The sequence below is a fragment of the Hydra viridissima genome, unplaced genomic scaffold, assembly GCF_058129835.1.
Source record: "Hydra viridissima isolate aposymbiotic clone 2 unplaced genomic scaffold, HvirCarnegie_v1 scaffold_7, whole genome shotgun sequence".
NCBI classification, from domain to species: domain Eukaryota; kingdom Metazoa; phylum Cnidaria; class Hydrozoa; order Anthoathecata; family Hydridae; genus Hydra; species Hydra viridissima.
Genome location: NW_028324306.1, coordinates 12,295,533 through 12,309,667, shown reverse-complemented (window position 1 = coordinate 12,309,667; position 14,135 = coordinate 12,295,533). Strand labels below are relative to the sequence as shown.

General features: G+C 30.4%; 1 long non-coding RNA gene and 1 pseudogene across 1 annotated transcript; both read left to right on the top strand.

Annotated features, from left to right (window-relative positions):
* The first annotated feature begins 70 nt into the window (after positions 1-70).
* LOC145191161 (uncharacterized) lies at positions 71-3,462 on the top strand. The gene is made up of 2 exons (XR_016454310.1): positions 71-290; positions 411-3,462. It is a non-coding gene; the product is annotated as an uncharacterized LOC145191161 (long non-coding RNA).
* Positions 3,463-6,438: 2,976 nt separating this feature from the next.
* Positions 6,439-8,719, top strand: LOC149886156 (uncharacterized; annotated as a pseudogene).
* Positions 8,720-14,135: the final 5,416 nt, after the last annotated feature.

Here is a 14,135-nt window from a genome sequence, read left to right as displayed (position 1 = left end):
ATTGGCTTAAGAGGTCCGCCCGAAAACTTAAAAACACCCATATAAACTTAACAACAACACCCATAAATTTAATTCCGATATTGATTGAAAGTCTATAAATAAGTAAATTGGCATATTCTGATATATTATTTCTACATTTATTCTTAAACAATGCCTAAGATCAATGTTAAAACTCAAGAGTTATGTCTTGAAGAGATTAGGCAATACGTAAAAGGGAAAGTATGCAAACACTGTTTTGAACAGTGAAAAACGAGGGCTATGGTTAGCTGCAAAGAATTTTACAGGAATAGGCAAGTCAGTACTCATAACTTAATATTTGAGAACTTTCCATTCAATTTAAAATATTCAGTTTTAAGTTAAAGCTTTTAACATATGTTTGAATTATATTTAAAAAATGGTTAAATTTTCAGATGGACGTTTGTACTATAATAGAGATGAATCTCTACGACTTGTCTTATATAGTCAAGAAGAAAGAAGGAGGGTTCTCAAAGAATGCCATAATGATGCTGGTGGGGCACATCAAGGAATAGTAAGAACAAAAATTAAAATTAAAGCTTTATACTATTGGATGTCAATTACATCTGATGTGGAAGCATGGGTTAAGTACATGTTTATTACTTGTTTTTTACGTAGGTTACCTGTTTATTTTCCTAATAATATCAAGAAAATAAACATGTAACCTACATTAATAATATACACTTTAAGTTGTATAAATTATATTTTTCTAATTAAATAATAGATAGTCTATATTATAGATCAAGACATGTAAACAATCCCACTGAGAAAAATGAGCTCTTCAAAGAGCTCTTTTTATAGCAATTACTGTTAAAAGAGCTCTTTGAAGAGTTAATTTTTCTCAGTGGGATGTCAGTCATTTGAAAAAATAAAAACAATTGCACCACAACTACACCCAATTCAGGTTTCTGAAAGATGGGCAGTTTTAGGACTTGATCTAATTGGTCCATTTACAGAAACATTAACCGGCAATAAATATGTTTTAACAATAACAGATTTATTTACAAAATGGATTGTTGCTAGGGCATTGCCTGAAAAATCTGCTGTTGCTTTAGCTACTGTTTTGGTTAACACTTTTCATATGTATGGTCCACCAAAAAAAGTAATCACTGATCAAGGAAGAGAATTTGTAAATAAGCTAAATGCTAAAAGGTTTTCTAAAACTTTCATCTTCTTTGTGGTAGTTAAATTTTTTTATTAATTATTTTTAATTTTTTTGTTATACAGCTTAATCATAAAATTTTTCAATTAATGGGTATTAAACATTCTGTGACATCAGCATACCATCCTCAAAGTAATGGTCAAGATGAACGCATAATTCAAACTTTTAAGCGTGCTTTAAGCAAGTATACTAATAATGAGATGAATGACTGGGATAGGTTTGATAGTCTTTATAATTTTAACTCATTTTCTCTAAAATGTACAATTTCGTTTATTATTATTTTCTTTTTTGATGATTTATATTAGTTACACATCTGCAATTGCTGATGGACTGAACATATCATGCCAGAAATCTACAAAGATGACTCCATTTTATCTTATGTATTTAAGACACCCTCCAGGTATTGAAGTGATGAATGTTCAGAATGAGACTGATGATAGTTTAACTAGTAGTTTTTCTGAAAAAATATATGACTTTGCAGTAGAAAAGGTAGTTAATGATTGTAGAGACAAAAGTTAGAGAAAATATAAAAGTTGCTCAAGAAAAACAGTGCAAGCAACACATGAAAAAAGTTTCAAAAAAAGGTGTAAAGACGTTTACATTTATAGCTAATTATCAAGTGATGAAGTTAAATGCAAGAAAGCGTGGTCACAAAGGTGAGCCCTTATCTAAGGAGTGGTTGGGACCATAAATTCTTACTGCTTTAAATGTGAAAGGTCAATTGACTTTAAAAAACCTTAAGGGTGAAATTTTAAAGACAAAAGTAAACGTTTCTCAGCTTAAACCTTATTATCCGTGTCAAGGCATAGAAACTAATATTCAACTCATTTAGATTTGTTAAAAGCAACTCATTTAGATTTGTCATTTAGTTGTTACCCAGAAACAAATGTTGTCCAAAAGACTAGATCTAGTCAAACAATCTCATTACAAAATCAGTCAGATATTAGAAACATTGACCATATTCATTCTTATTCGCCAAAAAATAGCAGTTAGTTTATCTGTGTTTGAGAGTATTTTGAATCAAAATATGTTAACAGATATTGAAATTAATGCTTCTCAAGCAATATTAAGAAATCAATTTCCTGCTATTCAAGGTATGCAAGACACTTTATTAGGAACACATCTTATGTTCAGCAAACAGTCACAGGAGATGCTACAAATTTTGCATGACGGATCCCTTCACTAGCTATTGGTTAGCACACATGGTTGCAGTGATGGAGTTATTAAAATTTATGACTCAATGAAGAAACAAATGCCAACTTTGCATGTACAAAACCAAATTGCTTGAACTATATCGTCTTCTAAAAATACAGTTATGTGTCTATACCAACCATGTCAGCAACAAATTGGAGGAATTGACTGTGGTTTGTTTGCAATTACATTTGTAGTAGATATTTGTATGGGACAAAATGTTGCATCCATTTCGTAAAATCAATCTGCGATGCGCCAGCATTTGCACAGTTGCTTTAAAGCAAAGTATTTTACATCATTTCCAAGGTCATATTTGGAAAAGACAGTTCATAAATGTGAAAGTAGTTCTGCAATTTTTAATGTTTGTTAATTTGGATTGTCTGATAATATGTAGATTGTTGTGTAGATTGTCTAATAAAAGATTATAAGTTCAGTATAGATTAAAAAGTTATGCAGTTTAATAGCTGTAAAAATTATTTTCATGTTTCTTGTAAATCAGTGGCAGATGCTTAAAAAATTAGCGCATGGAAATGTCTGTTTTGTATTATTTGATAATTAACTTTTAATATAGCTTCAGATTATTTTAGTTTTCTACTAATTAGATAAGATGCTAAAGTTAAGTAATTTTAATAAATCAGTGTAACCTGAACATATGGCACCTGCCATCCCCTAATACCTAGTCCATGAATGGATCTATACTTTTTCATTATCATTTTTATATATCATATTTATTTTATTTCAGGTATTAATGTGAGGATTTGTCAAATCAAACATTAAGGGATCGACTTATATTAATGTTTTAATGGTAAAATGTGTTATGCATCAGGAATTAAGTTATTTTGATTTATTTTTACCATAGGGCATACCAAATATATTTTATTTTGTTTATTATTGTAAGATTTTATCAGAGCATGCTGAAAGTTAGACTTTTGGTTCTGTGGATATTGATGCCTTCAGAAGACAAGATTAAACCTGTTTGAAGAATCTACATTTTCTATCTATGATGTCAATGCTGTATGGTAAATACAAAAGATGCGTCTTGTTTGGATTAGGCAGCACAATCATCACGAAAAAGGCTTTTTTCATAGCCACAATTCTGTTAAAAACATTATTAAGCATATGGGAAAAAAAGTGTTAGTGAAAAATTTTAGTGAAAAATTTTAGTGAAATATTTCAATTTACCTTTTGTACTAAAACTTTTTCAGTTACCTGCTGGATTAGCATATTCGATGACAATGAGAGTCAAGAGATATGTTTGATAGGGTTTATATCCTGTAACACGTATAAGAAGAAGACAATTTTTTCGTTCTTCAAAGTTAATATATGAACATTGATTTATATTTATGGCAGGTGATTGAAGTAAATTACTTGATTCATATTTCATGAATCAGGCATCAGACCTAGAAGATTTTAATGACACGCCCGTTTAATACTTTTTGTTCTATTTTTTTAGATGGGTAGAAAAGGCAACAGTGAAAAAGAAATTCATACTGTCAGTTTTGTAGATTTTGTAATGTAAAATATGTTTTGTTACTTTAAGTTTTTTGGCAAAAAGCTCTTGTATTATAATTCTGTATTCACTTACGTCACTTATGTTTTTTGAACGTTAAAGTCACAAAAAGCTCAAGAATATTTGTGATTACTAAATTAAACGCTCAAAGCATAACAAACATCTTTTGAACGTTTAAAAGAAATTCTGAACGTCTTTTGAACGTTCAAAGACGTACTTTCGGGACCAAATGTCAGCTTGGATATTAGAATCAACTTTATACGCATATGGAACTTAATCGCCCAAAGAGGATATCGTTGAGCGTCTTTACTTGCATGCGTTTAGAACGCGTCCAAAACGTTAGTTACACGTTTTTTTGTACGTTCCCGTGCTGGCTAGGTTGTAATACTAGCCTTTTTGTCGATCTGGTCATATGATAATACATTTTAGATTTATTTAAAGTGTTTTTGATTTTTTTACTAATAATCCATGTAAAAGGTTGCTCACAGCTGCTAAAGTTAATATTATGAGAATATTTCAAAGGCACGGTTAAAAGTATTCAGACGCTCGGACTAAGTAATTCCAATAGGACCCCTTTTGGCAGTATTAGTATAATAAATTTAAGAAAATATAGAAAAAACTAAAATACCAGTAAAAAAGTAAACTAAATCAGCCCCAAAAATCTATGGGCTCAGGTATTTTGCGCTCCCCCTCTAGATCTCCTTATATATTTGAGTGACTAGTTTACTACTGAGTTAAAAAATTTTGCTATAAAATTACCTTCTTTACCTCGCAAATAAATGAAAAAATAATTTTTTTTTTCTTTTTTTTTCTGCAAATTTTTTCCCACTACGGAAATAAATTTATATCGGGAAACAATTTTATGCGCAAGCCGCATAATTTTATTTCCTTAGTAACTGAAACTTGCGCCACGGAAATAAATTTATGGGGGAAATTAATTTATACGACACCGGGTTAATAATAAGAGTTGTCATGTGGCTTTATCACGTTGTTTTTTTCCGCAAGTCGGTTGGGTACAACAAAAATCCCGTATTTTAATTTTAAAATTTCCGTTCTTGTTACTTTAGATAGGTATTTACATTTCTGAGCTAATAGAAACCGGGGTTTGATTTTCAAATGAAAACAACCTGTTAATGTTACTGAAATAGATTTAAAATGGGATACGTTGCTGGACTTCTCGCGCTTTGGTTTAGCAACGGCCAAAACATCAAAAAATCAATCTGAATAAAAGCTATTTTTTATATTGAAATTTTAAGTAACATTTAAGCACTACAAAAAAATATTTTTTAAAAGAAAACCCTTTTTCATCCTCTATAGAACTTTATACTTACTATGCGATGTACACGATAATCTTGCTGAACGACACCTGCAATGCCTCTGAAAAATAGTCGTCTTCGGCTAGCAGCTACAGACAACCACTAGTATTGTATTGAGAGTAGACATCATCATGTTTACAGGTCAATCAAATCCAAGCATTGCCCTATAGTTATTTGAAAGAGAAAGAAAAGAAAATTGATGACTGAAGATTCATCAATGAAGATTATTTCTTCATTTATGGAGATGAAACTGCGCTTGTTTGATCGCCGCCGGATAGAGTTTGATCAAAAACTAATAGAAATACTCACCTGTGCCAACTTACCCTTCAACTTTGTGGAGAATGAAGAGTTATGAAAATGGGCCTAAAAGTATCTACCAAAGTTCGTTATCAAGAGCGCAATAACTTTTTCCATGAGTAAACTTTCTCTTTTCTACAATAAGGTGAACAAATCTTAGGGATCCAGGCAAGAGGCTGATCTTCCAGAATGAGATGATGTAGCATTCAAAACAGACATGTGGTCCAGTTGTAACAAAAACTCATACATCTTAACAACCTTGCACTACGTTGTTAAGAATTTCAATCAGAAAAATGTTGTTGTGGATTGTGCTCTTTTTAAGAGAAGCCACACAAGTGCTACAATCTCAAAAGAGTTTAACAAATCATTGAAGAGAATCAACGATTGGTGAACATCAAAGCAGCAATGCCATATTCCTTTCAGATTACCAATAGTCAAATCTGCATTTATCATCAGCTCAATCAAATTGTGTCCGAAGCGGTAGAGTCTAAAAAAGCAACGTAAGCCCTAGAGTCATCCAAAATTTTTTTGACGCATGTCCACAACAGTCTAAAATCACCGCTGCAGAGAAATAAGTGTTTCAAATGTAAAACCAATCACCTCTGTTGTAACAAGATAGAACTCAAATGTCTTGATGGTAAAGTCCATACTTCATTTCCGAGTTGTTCATGAAGCCATTAAGAGAAAAAGATCCGAACTGATGCAGAATTTCTATATCAGGCAATTTTGAAACGATATCTCTCATGTTGCCGGCATTAAAAGAAACCAAAAATGCTCCAGAAATTCCTGTTCCAAAGGTGGTTTCTTAGTTGTACAAACTCTCTGCAACGTCAACGTCAATGTACAAACGTCTTGAGTTAAGTAACATTTTTTACTCTCTTATAATCAGCTATTCAGTAATTAATCCGTTTTAAAAAAAGCTACATATCTTTAGCTTCTGTATTAACATGGTAATCATACTTTTGGTATTTTTTAGGTTTTCTGGTAAGGCCAATTTTCTCAGGGATTCAAAGTCAAAAATTAGGCTGGAAGTAGAGACTTTCTTCTCAAGTGAAAGACCACTTGGATCCATCAAAGTGGGCTATCTTCACATACGACATCTCATTAGTTTTAAGAAAGTTTTTGTCTTACCTAGATATTCAAGGAAATTCTATCTTTGTTGACAAATAATCGTGTATTTCTAAAATAAAAATATAAAAAAACAAGTTACGCTAATAAATTTTAAAAATCAAATGTACAGTATGTCCTGCACGACAATAAAAAATAAATAAAGGTAGGTAATTTACAACACGGATTTGGACGCTTGTCATGCAATTAGTCAACTAGCACAATGAACTCTGGGGCTACTCTGGGCTTAATCCTACGACTACGCAGGTCAAAAATCACGGCTTCAAATCATCTTACGACGCATAGTGACTCAGATTAAGTTAAAAACGATCTAATTTCCGATAAACTGATTTTAATTTTTCTTTTTAAAGTGAAAATTTTAATACAACTTTAAATATTAGCCTAAAAAAATTGCACCTTCAGTTTTGATATAGAGATACCGTTAAACTATAAGCAAATAAAGCCCCTGAGTAATTGCTGCAACCTCCTGTTCCTTGTGGAGTTAAAGTAGATTCATCCGTATTTTTAACGCAATACCCGCCCCTTCTTTTTCGTTTTAAAAATAGTTTTCCGATGTAAAGGTAAAAATTGTTGCTAGCTAAAGAGTAGGGTCGTTTCCACACTTACCGTGAATCGACACTTATCATAGGTTTTCAAAATTCAACAGAAATTTTGCGACGAGTAGTTATTTGTCTTTTATATTTTTATTTTATGTATAAACAACATGACCATTCACTTTCATTTGAATACAAAGAAACCGTGATACATTGTTACTTTTATGAATATATTACGTCCGCACATAAAAATACTTTTTTTTTTAAGTAAGAGCAATTAGAAGGTTTTCAAGCAAGTATAACAAATTTGAATCGATTGCATAAAAATTTATTTCTAAATTGAAATTATTTAAGTATATAAAACATGAATAATTTTTAATATTAACAAAACTGCTTATCATTGTAGTAGTTTTTAAATGTAGGATAAGTATGAACTAAAAATATATGATTCTATACTTATCGTATACCCAATAAATGATCCATTTATGCCTTTTTACCGTAAAAATAAAATTGAATATTGTATACAAACGACATGAAAAAAAAAAAAAAAAAAAAAAAAAAATAACACGAAAACTGGTAGCAAAAAACAAAGACCTCTGTAAACAAATGGTCAATTACGCGAAGCTCTTAATACTGTTAAAAAAAGTTTGTGTCGCAGCAAGCAGGACGTTTGGAAATTTTTTCTATCGAACTTAGCGAATTTTGTTCTAAAAATAGAATAGCTTTGCAGCTAGATTGAGTGGCAGCAAGATATACCTTGCTTTGTTCCCAAATGCAAGGTATATCTTGCTGCCACTCAATCTAGCTGTTTTTAGGCTAATTAAAGTGAAATGGAAATCTTTTTACTGACAATAGCGCATTGACCATAAAAGACAGAAAATAAACAACGAAAATGGACGAGTAGCTTAAGTTCATTCATAATCGATACTTCAAAGGCAAATAATATCATAAGTGGTTTTAAAAGAATATGAGTTTTTCCATTTGATACTAATAGCGTTGATTACACAAAAATTGTTCAAAGATTAGCTGTGCTGATTGCAATTGACGCTGCAACTACTTACTTAGAGCAGAAACTTTCAAATGTGACTTTATCAGCTTCTTCTCGCGTAATCTTTATTGAATCGTGCATTAATCCAAGTATTTTAGAGCAGTTCACAAAAGCTGACAATCACTTAGGTAGAAAAGGTGATCTTGAATACCTGCAGCTATATCATTTTTGAAAAAAAAGTCCTATCTAAGTAAAAGCATAATTTTATCTGATGACGAACAACAGAAAAATGTAAATGAATCACCAAGCTGTAATGTAGAAAATGTGCAAATTATAGCCGATGTAGAAATGTTGATTATAATATTACAGCGATTATAATATTACAGTGGTAACAGAACCAAAAACTGCTTGTTTTAGTTTTAAAAACAGCAACGGAAATTGTACATCCAATTGAAAACGTTTTAAAACGACCAAAACAACCAGTCCAAGTGCAAAATAGAACGTTTACCTTCGGCTGTAACGTCTAAAACAGCAAATTCAAAACAGAAATTTTACAAATGCATAAAACTCTTCTTTTGACACTATGAGTACATTATAAATCAGACACAAAAGCAGATTTTAAAATATACGATAAATTTCAACACTATATACAATAAGTATGAAACACATACGGTAAGACTAGAGAACTGTGTTTCGTAAGTTTGATCAAAATTAGTACATAAATGATTTAGGTTTTAGGGTGAGAATAATTTTTAACAAACTCTTACCCAGTGGGCATTTGGATGTTCAACGACTTCTAATTGAACCTTGGACACCTATTTAGGATGTCTAATGGGCGTCCAGTAGACGTCCGAATGAAACACCTTTCGTCCGTCCACATTAGACGTCCACGGAAGTCATTTTTAGACACTTTTCGGAGGAATTACGACGTCTGATGGATGTCCAAATTAAACTTATGGTCGTTATATTCGAGCATTAATTACACTAAAATCTAGGAATAATTACTTTTTTGAAGTTAAAAATATATTTACTAGTTAAAATACAGATTAGATAATATAAATGCTAAAATTGGTCGTTTTAATTTGTCGTTTTATAACAAAAAAAAAAAAAACGTTTTATAACAAAAAAAAAAAAAGAACTTTTACGTATATTATTAATTTCTTCCTTTTGCAAATTAGGCATTGGTCGTTTTAACAAGTCGCCAACGAGTGTCTCGATATTTCCTATGTCAAAACCATCTTTTTCTGAAATAAGCGCTTCTAAAACAAGCAAAATATAGAACTATTTTTTTTATTTAAATATTTATATTTAACTAAATATATACTTAAATTTTGTTACGCTTTTTTTGTTTTCCCTTTATCCCGTTTTTCCGTTTTCCCTTTATCTCATTTTTACTAAAACAGCTTCACAAAGGTTGTGTCCTTATGCTGTCTAACACATTTTTAACTATTCTACGTGGCGTTGAACCACCAACATTTAATCTGTAATTTAGAGAAAATAAAAAATTTAGCTAAAAAAAATTCCGTAAGAAAAAGTGAAGCAAGTTTTTAAAGTCGGTAGCCGCTTTATTGAAACTGACAATAATTCATTTTTATTTTGCTTTGTTTTTATCATTACGTAATTTCTGGCTGGCTAAACAAACGTGGTTGTAAAAAAATTTGCTTTACTGTGGAAGCGTGAGTTAGATATTTAGTTAATATATATCATTACCTAGGACACGCTGTTAAACTCAATAACAAAGAAAAACAATAGGCCGGGTGAATAAAAATGAGCTATTGCTTTTATTCAGTAACTGGTCAGCTTTACGTGAATAAAAACTTCAAGAACATTAGTTAAGTTTTTGTTCACGTAAATTTGAGCAATTACTGAGTAAATTGCTTACTTAACGCGAATAAAAATATGAGGAAAACTTCTGAAGTTTTTATTCACTTAAAGCTGACCATTTACTGAGTAAAAGCAATTGCTCATTTTTATTCACCCGGCCTAATGGCGTTCAATAAAATAGTTCACACAAGCGTGTGCTAAAAAAAATGTCCAAAAAATTTTATTTGGATATCAATAGACGACCGAATTAAAAATCAAGAAGAAATTCGACTAATTTAGACCTCCATGGGCGTCTAATAGGTCTTAGAAGCACGGACCAAATATGTTCCTCTTTGGACATCCAAGGGCATGAAATGCCCTCTGAGAAAATAAGTTACGCAATTAATCGCGAGGTTAGAATTATTTTGTTCTATCTCCATACTTAAAAGTAGGGAGAAAATGAGTTATTAATTTTAGTTAGTAATAATAACTTTAAAAATACGTATTATTTTATAATTTTTTTTTCTAAATAATTTGCTTAAACATAAATTATTTAAAGCATAAGTTATTATTTCTTTAAAAATAAAAACTAAAACTTAAATAATTTTTACTTTTAGAAAAAATCAAAAACTTTCTCCCAACATTTAAACTTGGAAATAGAACAAAATAATTCTAACCTCGCGTAATGCTAATTACGTTTAGAAATAGTTTTCTCAAAAAAAATGTTTTCTCGAATTTGAATTATTGTTACGAATAGTATTAGTATCAGTTCCATTATTTGTATTGCACAAAATTAAACCATATGGTCAATATGCAGTTTCCAACCACCTTCGTAATTTAAAACTTAAAATCTTTAAATTAAAATCTTTTTCATATTTCATAAAGTCTGAAACTACTCTTTGACGCTCATCTTGTATAAGAGAACAAGTGACTTTCTTATTGTCACTTTTTACACACTCTGAAACATATTATTTCAACTTTACTTATTCATCTATTCTACAGTTTTTCTCTTTCATCAGAATCTACAAGTGCATATTTTAGAGATACATCGATATTTCTGGATTTTTATGGTATTTAAACATTTTATTATCATTGATGATGACTCTTCTTGCCTGTTGAATACTGCAGTAATTTAAAAATTAAAATTAGTTTTAGTAACAAGAAAAGAATAATGGGGGGGGGGGGGGGTGTATATTTAGTGGTTTTGTAGGTTGCATCCAACAAGATTGTGTTTTTCCATATCAATTGTAAAACATTTTTTAAAAAAACTAAGTTAAAAAAAATCTAGCTAAAAAAAATCTAGCTGAAAAAAATAAAAAAACTGTCTTCTTTTTTTTGCTCGATTGTGATTGATGCATTTAAGCATACAATTATTAATAATTAAGTTCTAATGAAAATGGCATTGTCTAACCGCAAGCTTTTTTTCGCGTTTTTAAAACAATTTCTTTTTTAAATCTCAATCTGTCAATTTACAAAACTCTGCTATTGGTTTTACACCATTTCATAGTGCACCGAAATCGGTTTTTTTAAGACTAAAACTCCAAACCACTTTATTTCTAAAAATTTCTGGATGAAATATTTATCAAATACTTTTGATAACATTTGGAGTCAAACCCATCGTAATGGTTGGGTTAATGGATATTTCGCCCTGGGCCTCCCAATAGTTAAGAGTCTACCAGATGGAGTTATAAAAAAAGAATTTCAATTTTTTTTCAAGCAAAACTTTTGTAGCTTACTTTATATCTTTTGTAAATTTGTAAATACATAATCTTTTTTAAATAGGATAAAACGTTAAGCGGTTTCATATTGAATGGTGTTTTTTTAATTTATAATTCTTTTTCTCTCAGTAACTTGAACCTCGACATTCTCTCAATGTTCCTGTTAGAAATCATTTTTCACAAAAAAAAAATAAAACATTTGCAGTTTACAACACCTCATACCACCCTAATTCATAGCCATATTTTCAAAAATATATTACATATACTTACGAATTTATCAAAATAGTGTAACAGCCTTAAGATGAATATCTAAGTTCAGGAAAAGTCTGAAAAACCTAACTTCAGAGTAACATTGTATATTTGAGGGTTTGCTATTCAAAAAACCAATTAAGTAAACATTTTTTTGGATTAGTTGTTCACAACCCCCTACCATTTGATGAAATATAGATAAGTCAACTGTAGTTATGAACTACAACTACAAATATTTTGAAGACATTTGCATAAATTTTATTTGCATTCAAAATTATTAAATGCCAACGACCGGTTAAGAAACATTATAATTCGAGATGTCAAAGTAAATCCAAAGATTTTAGCGACATAAGCTCTTCGAAATGTTGTAAAAACAAGTGATCGGTATTGCCGAAATGAGCTGAATAAACCCTTGGTTTATAAGAAATTGTTTTGGAATATAGCAATTTGATCTGATCTGTGTTTTTGTTTTACTTAAAGTTGAAATGAAAAATGTTTTTTTGAATATTTTGTATTTAAATTTAAAACATATTTTTACTGCTGGTGATCTTTATTTCTTTATATTTATTTTTATAGCTTTTAATACCGGAGATCCCAAGTAGATTGGAACAAGTGGATTGGAACAAAAAGATTGGAACAAGCTACAAGAAAGTTATGGAAAGTTCTTAAAGCATCGTGAAACTGCAGCTCTTTCAGATTATTGTGCAAAAGTACTTCAAATATGTATTTATTTTCTAAAACTTTTACTACAGGTGCAGTTACTAATAAACTTACTGCCAACAGGATTCTTGTCTTGATTTCACAAACCTTCTTTCTTAGATTACATAATATTTTACCAACTTATTCAACTCCCGCTACAAGCGTAGGTAACACCCCTCTATCTCTATTTCTACCAGAATTGTAAATATTCATCATCTTAAACTGAAGTGTTGAGTATCATACTGCTGTGAATATCTTTTTGTAGATATAAAAACTTACATAACGATATGTTACGGTTTCAAATTCTTGCTGTTAAAAAAAGAGCGCTGAAACGCAAGTAAAAAGTATGAGAAGAAAATTTTCCTACCGTTTTACGGAAAAATTGGAAAGTTTTCATGAAAAACGTGAAAAGCCACCTTTGAATGACAGAACGATAAATACAGAAATTTAACTGCATTTGACGATTCGCATTTTCTATTAGTTTTCTCTAAACTCAACTCTACACTGCAATAAATTTTTTAGCTCTATCCGCTATGATATTAAGGCGGTTTTTATGGTATCTGGAAACGAGATAAACAGCTAACCTTGTACAACCGCGCTCATAACTTTATTGCCTGTAATATTATCGGTAAAGAATGCTGAAAATTATATTGTGAAATTCGAAAAAATGATGGTTTTTTTAGGTTATTGGAATGTAGGGTAATAGTTTATTGTAAGTGATCTGTAGAAACATAGTTTTAGAACATTGTTTAAATTTTCATGCATGTTGAAGAATTGTAGGCTTTATTTAGATCCTTTTAAAAATCTAGGACCTTATTTGTGTTACTGGCCGATGAACAATGTTCCAACAAAACCCTTCTCTCTAGCAAATAACAGTTTTACTGCTTCATTCAATACGAATCGTCAAATGCAGTTTAACTTCTGGATTTATTTTTCTGACATTTAAAGATGGCTTTCCGTCGATATTGCAATAAGTGAAGTTAAATGCACCGGATAATGCTTTTTTAATAAAGTATCTAGAAACAAAATTGAAAAAGGTTTTAATGGGATACAGTGCTACACTAGAGAATAATTCTATTGGAGACAAAGTTAAATAATTTGCTGAACAGATTATGCGACACAAGTATGTATAACAATGGTTTTTTATCAAACAAAAATGCGTTTCACGTTTGTACAGAATAGAAAATTGAGATTTTACATTTCTGACATCTTTCCCTGTAAATTAAGGATTAAAATTGTATAAGGGAATAATTTTTCGTCTCGATTAATTGCCCTTTCAAAAATTAAGAAAAACTGAAAGTAATTGTTGAAACAACTTCATTTGTTAAATAATGAGTGAATAACATTTTGTTTTGATTTCTTAAACTTTTTTAAAAGGACGAGTGAAAAAAAAGTCTTTTGAAAATCTTTACATTTTTGCGAACCTTAAAAAGCTTCTAAAATATGACAAAAATAACTTAAAAAAATAGAGCCAAGTAAGTTAGAAACGGAGAGCAGTACTAAAGTAGGTGTATGGTTTAGTCACA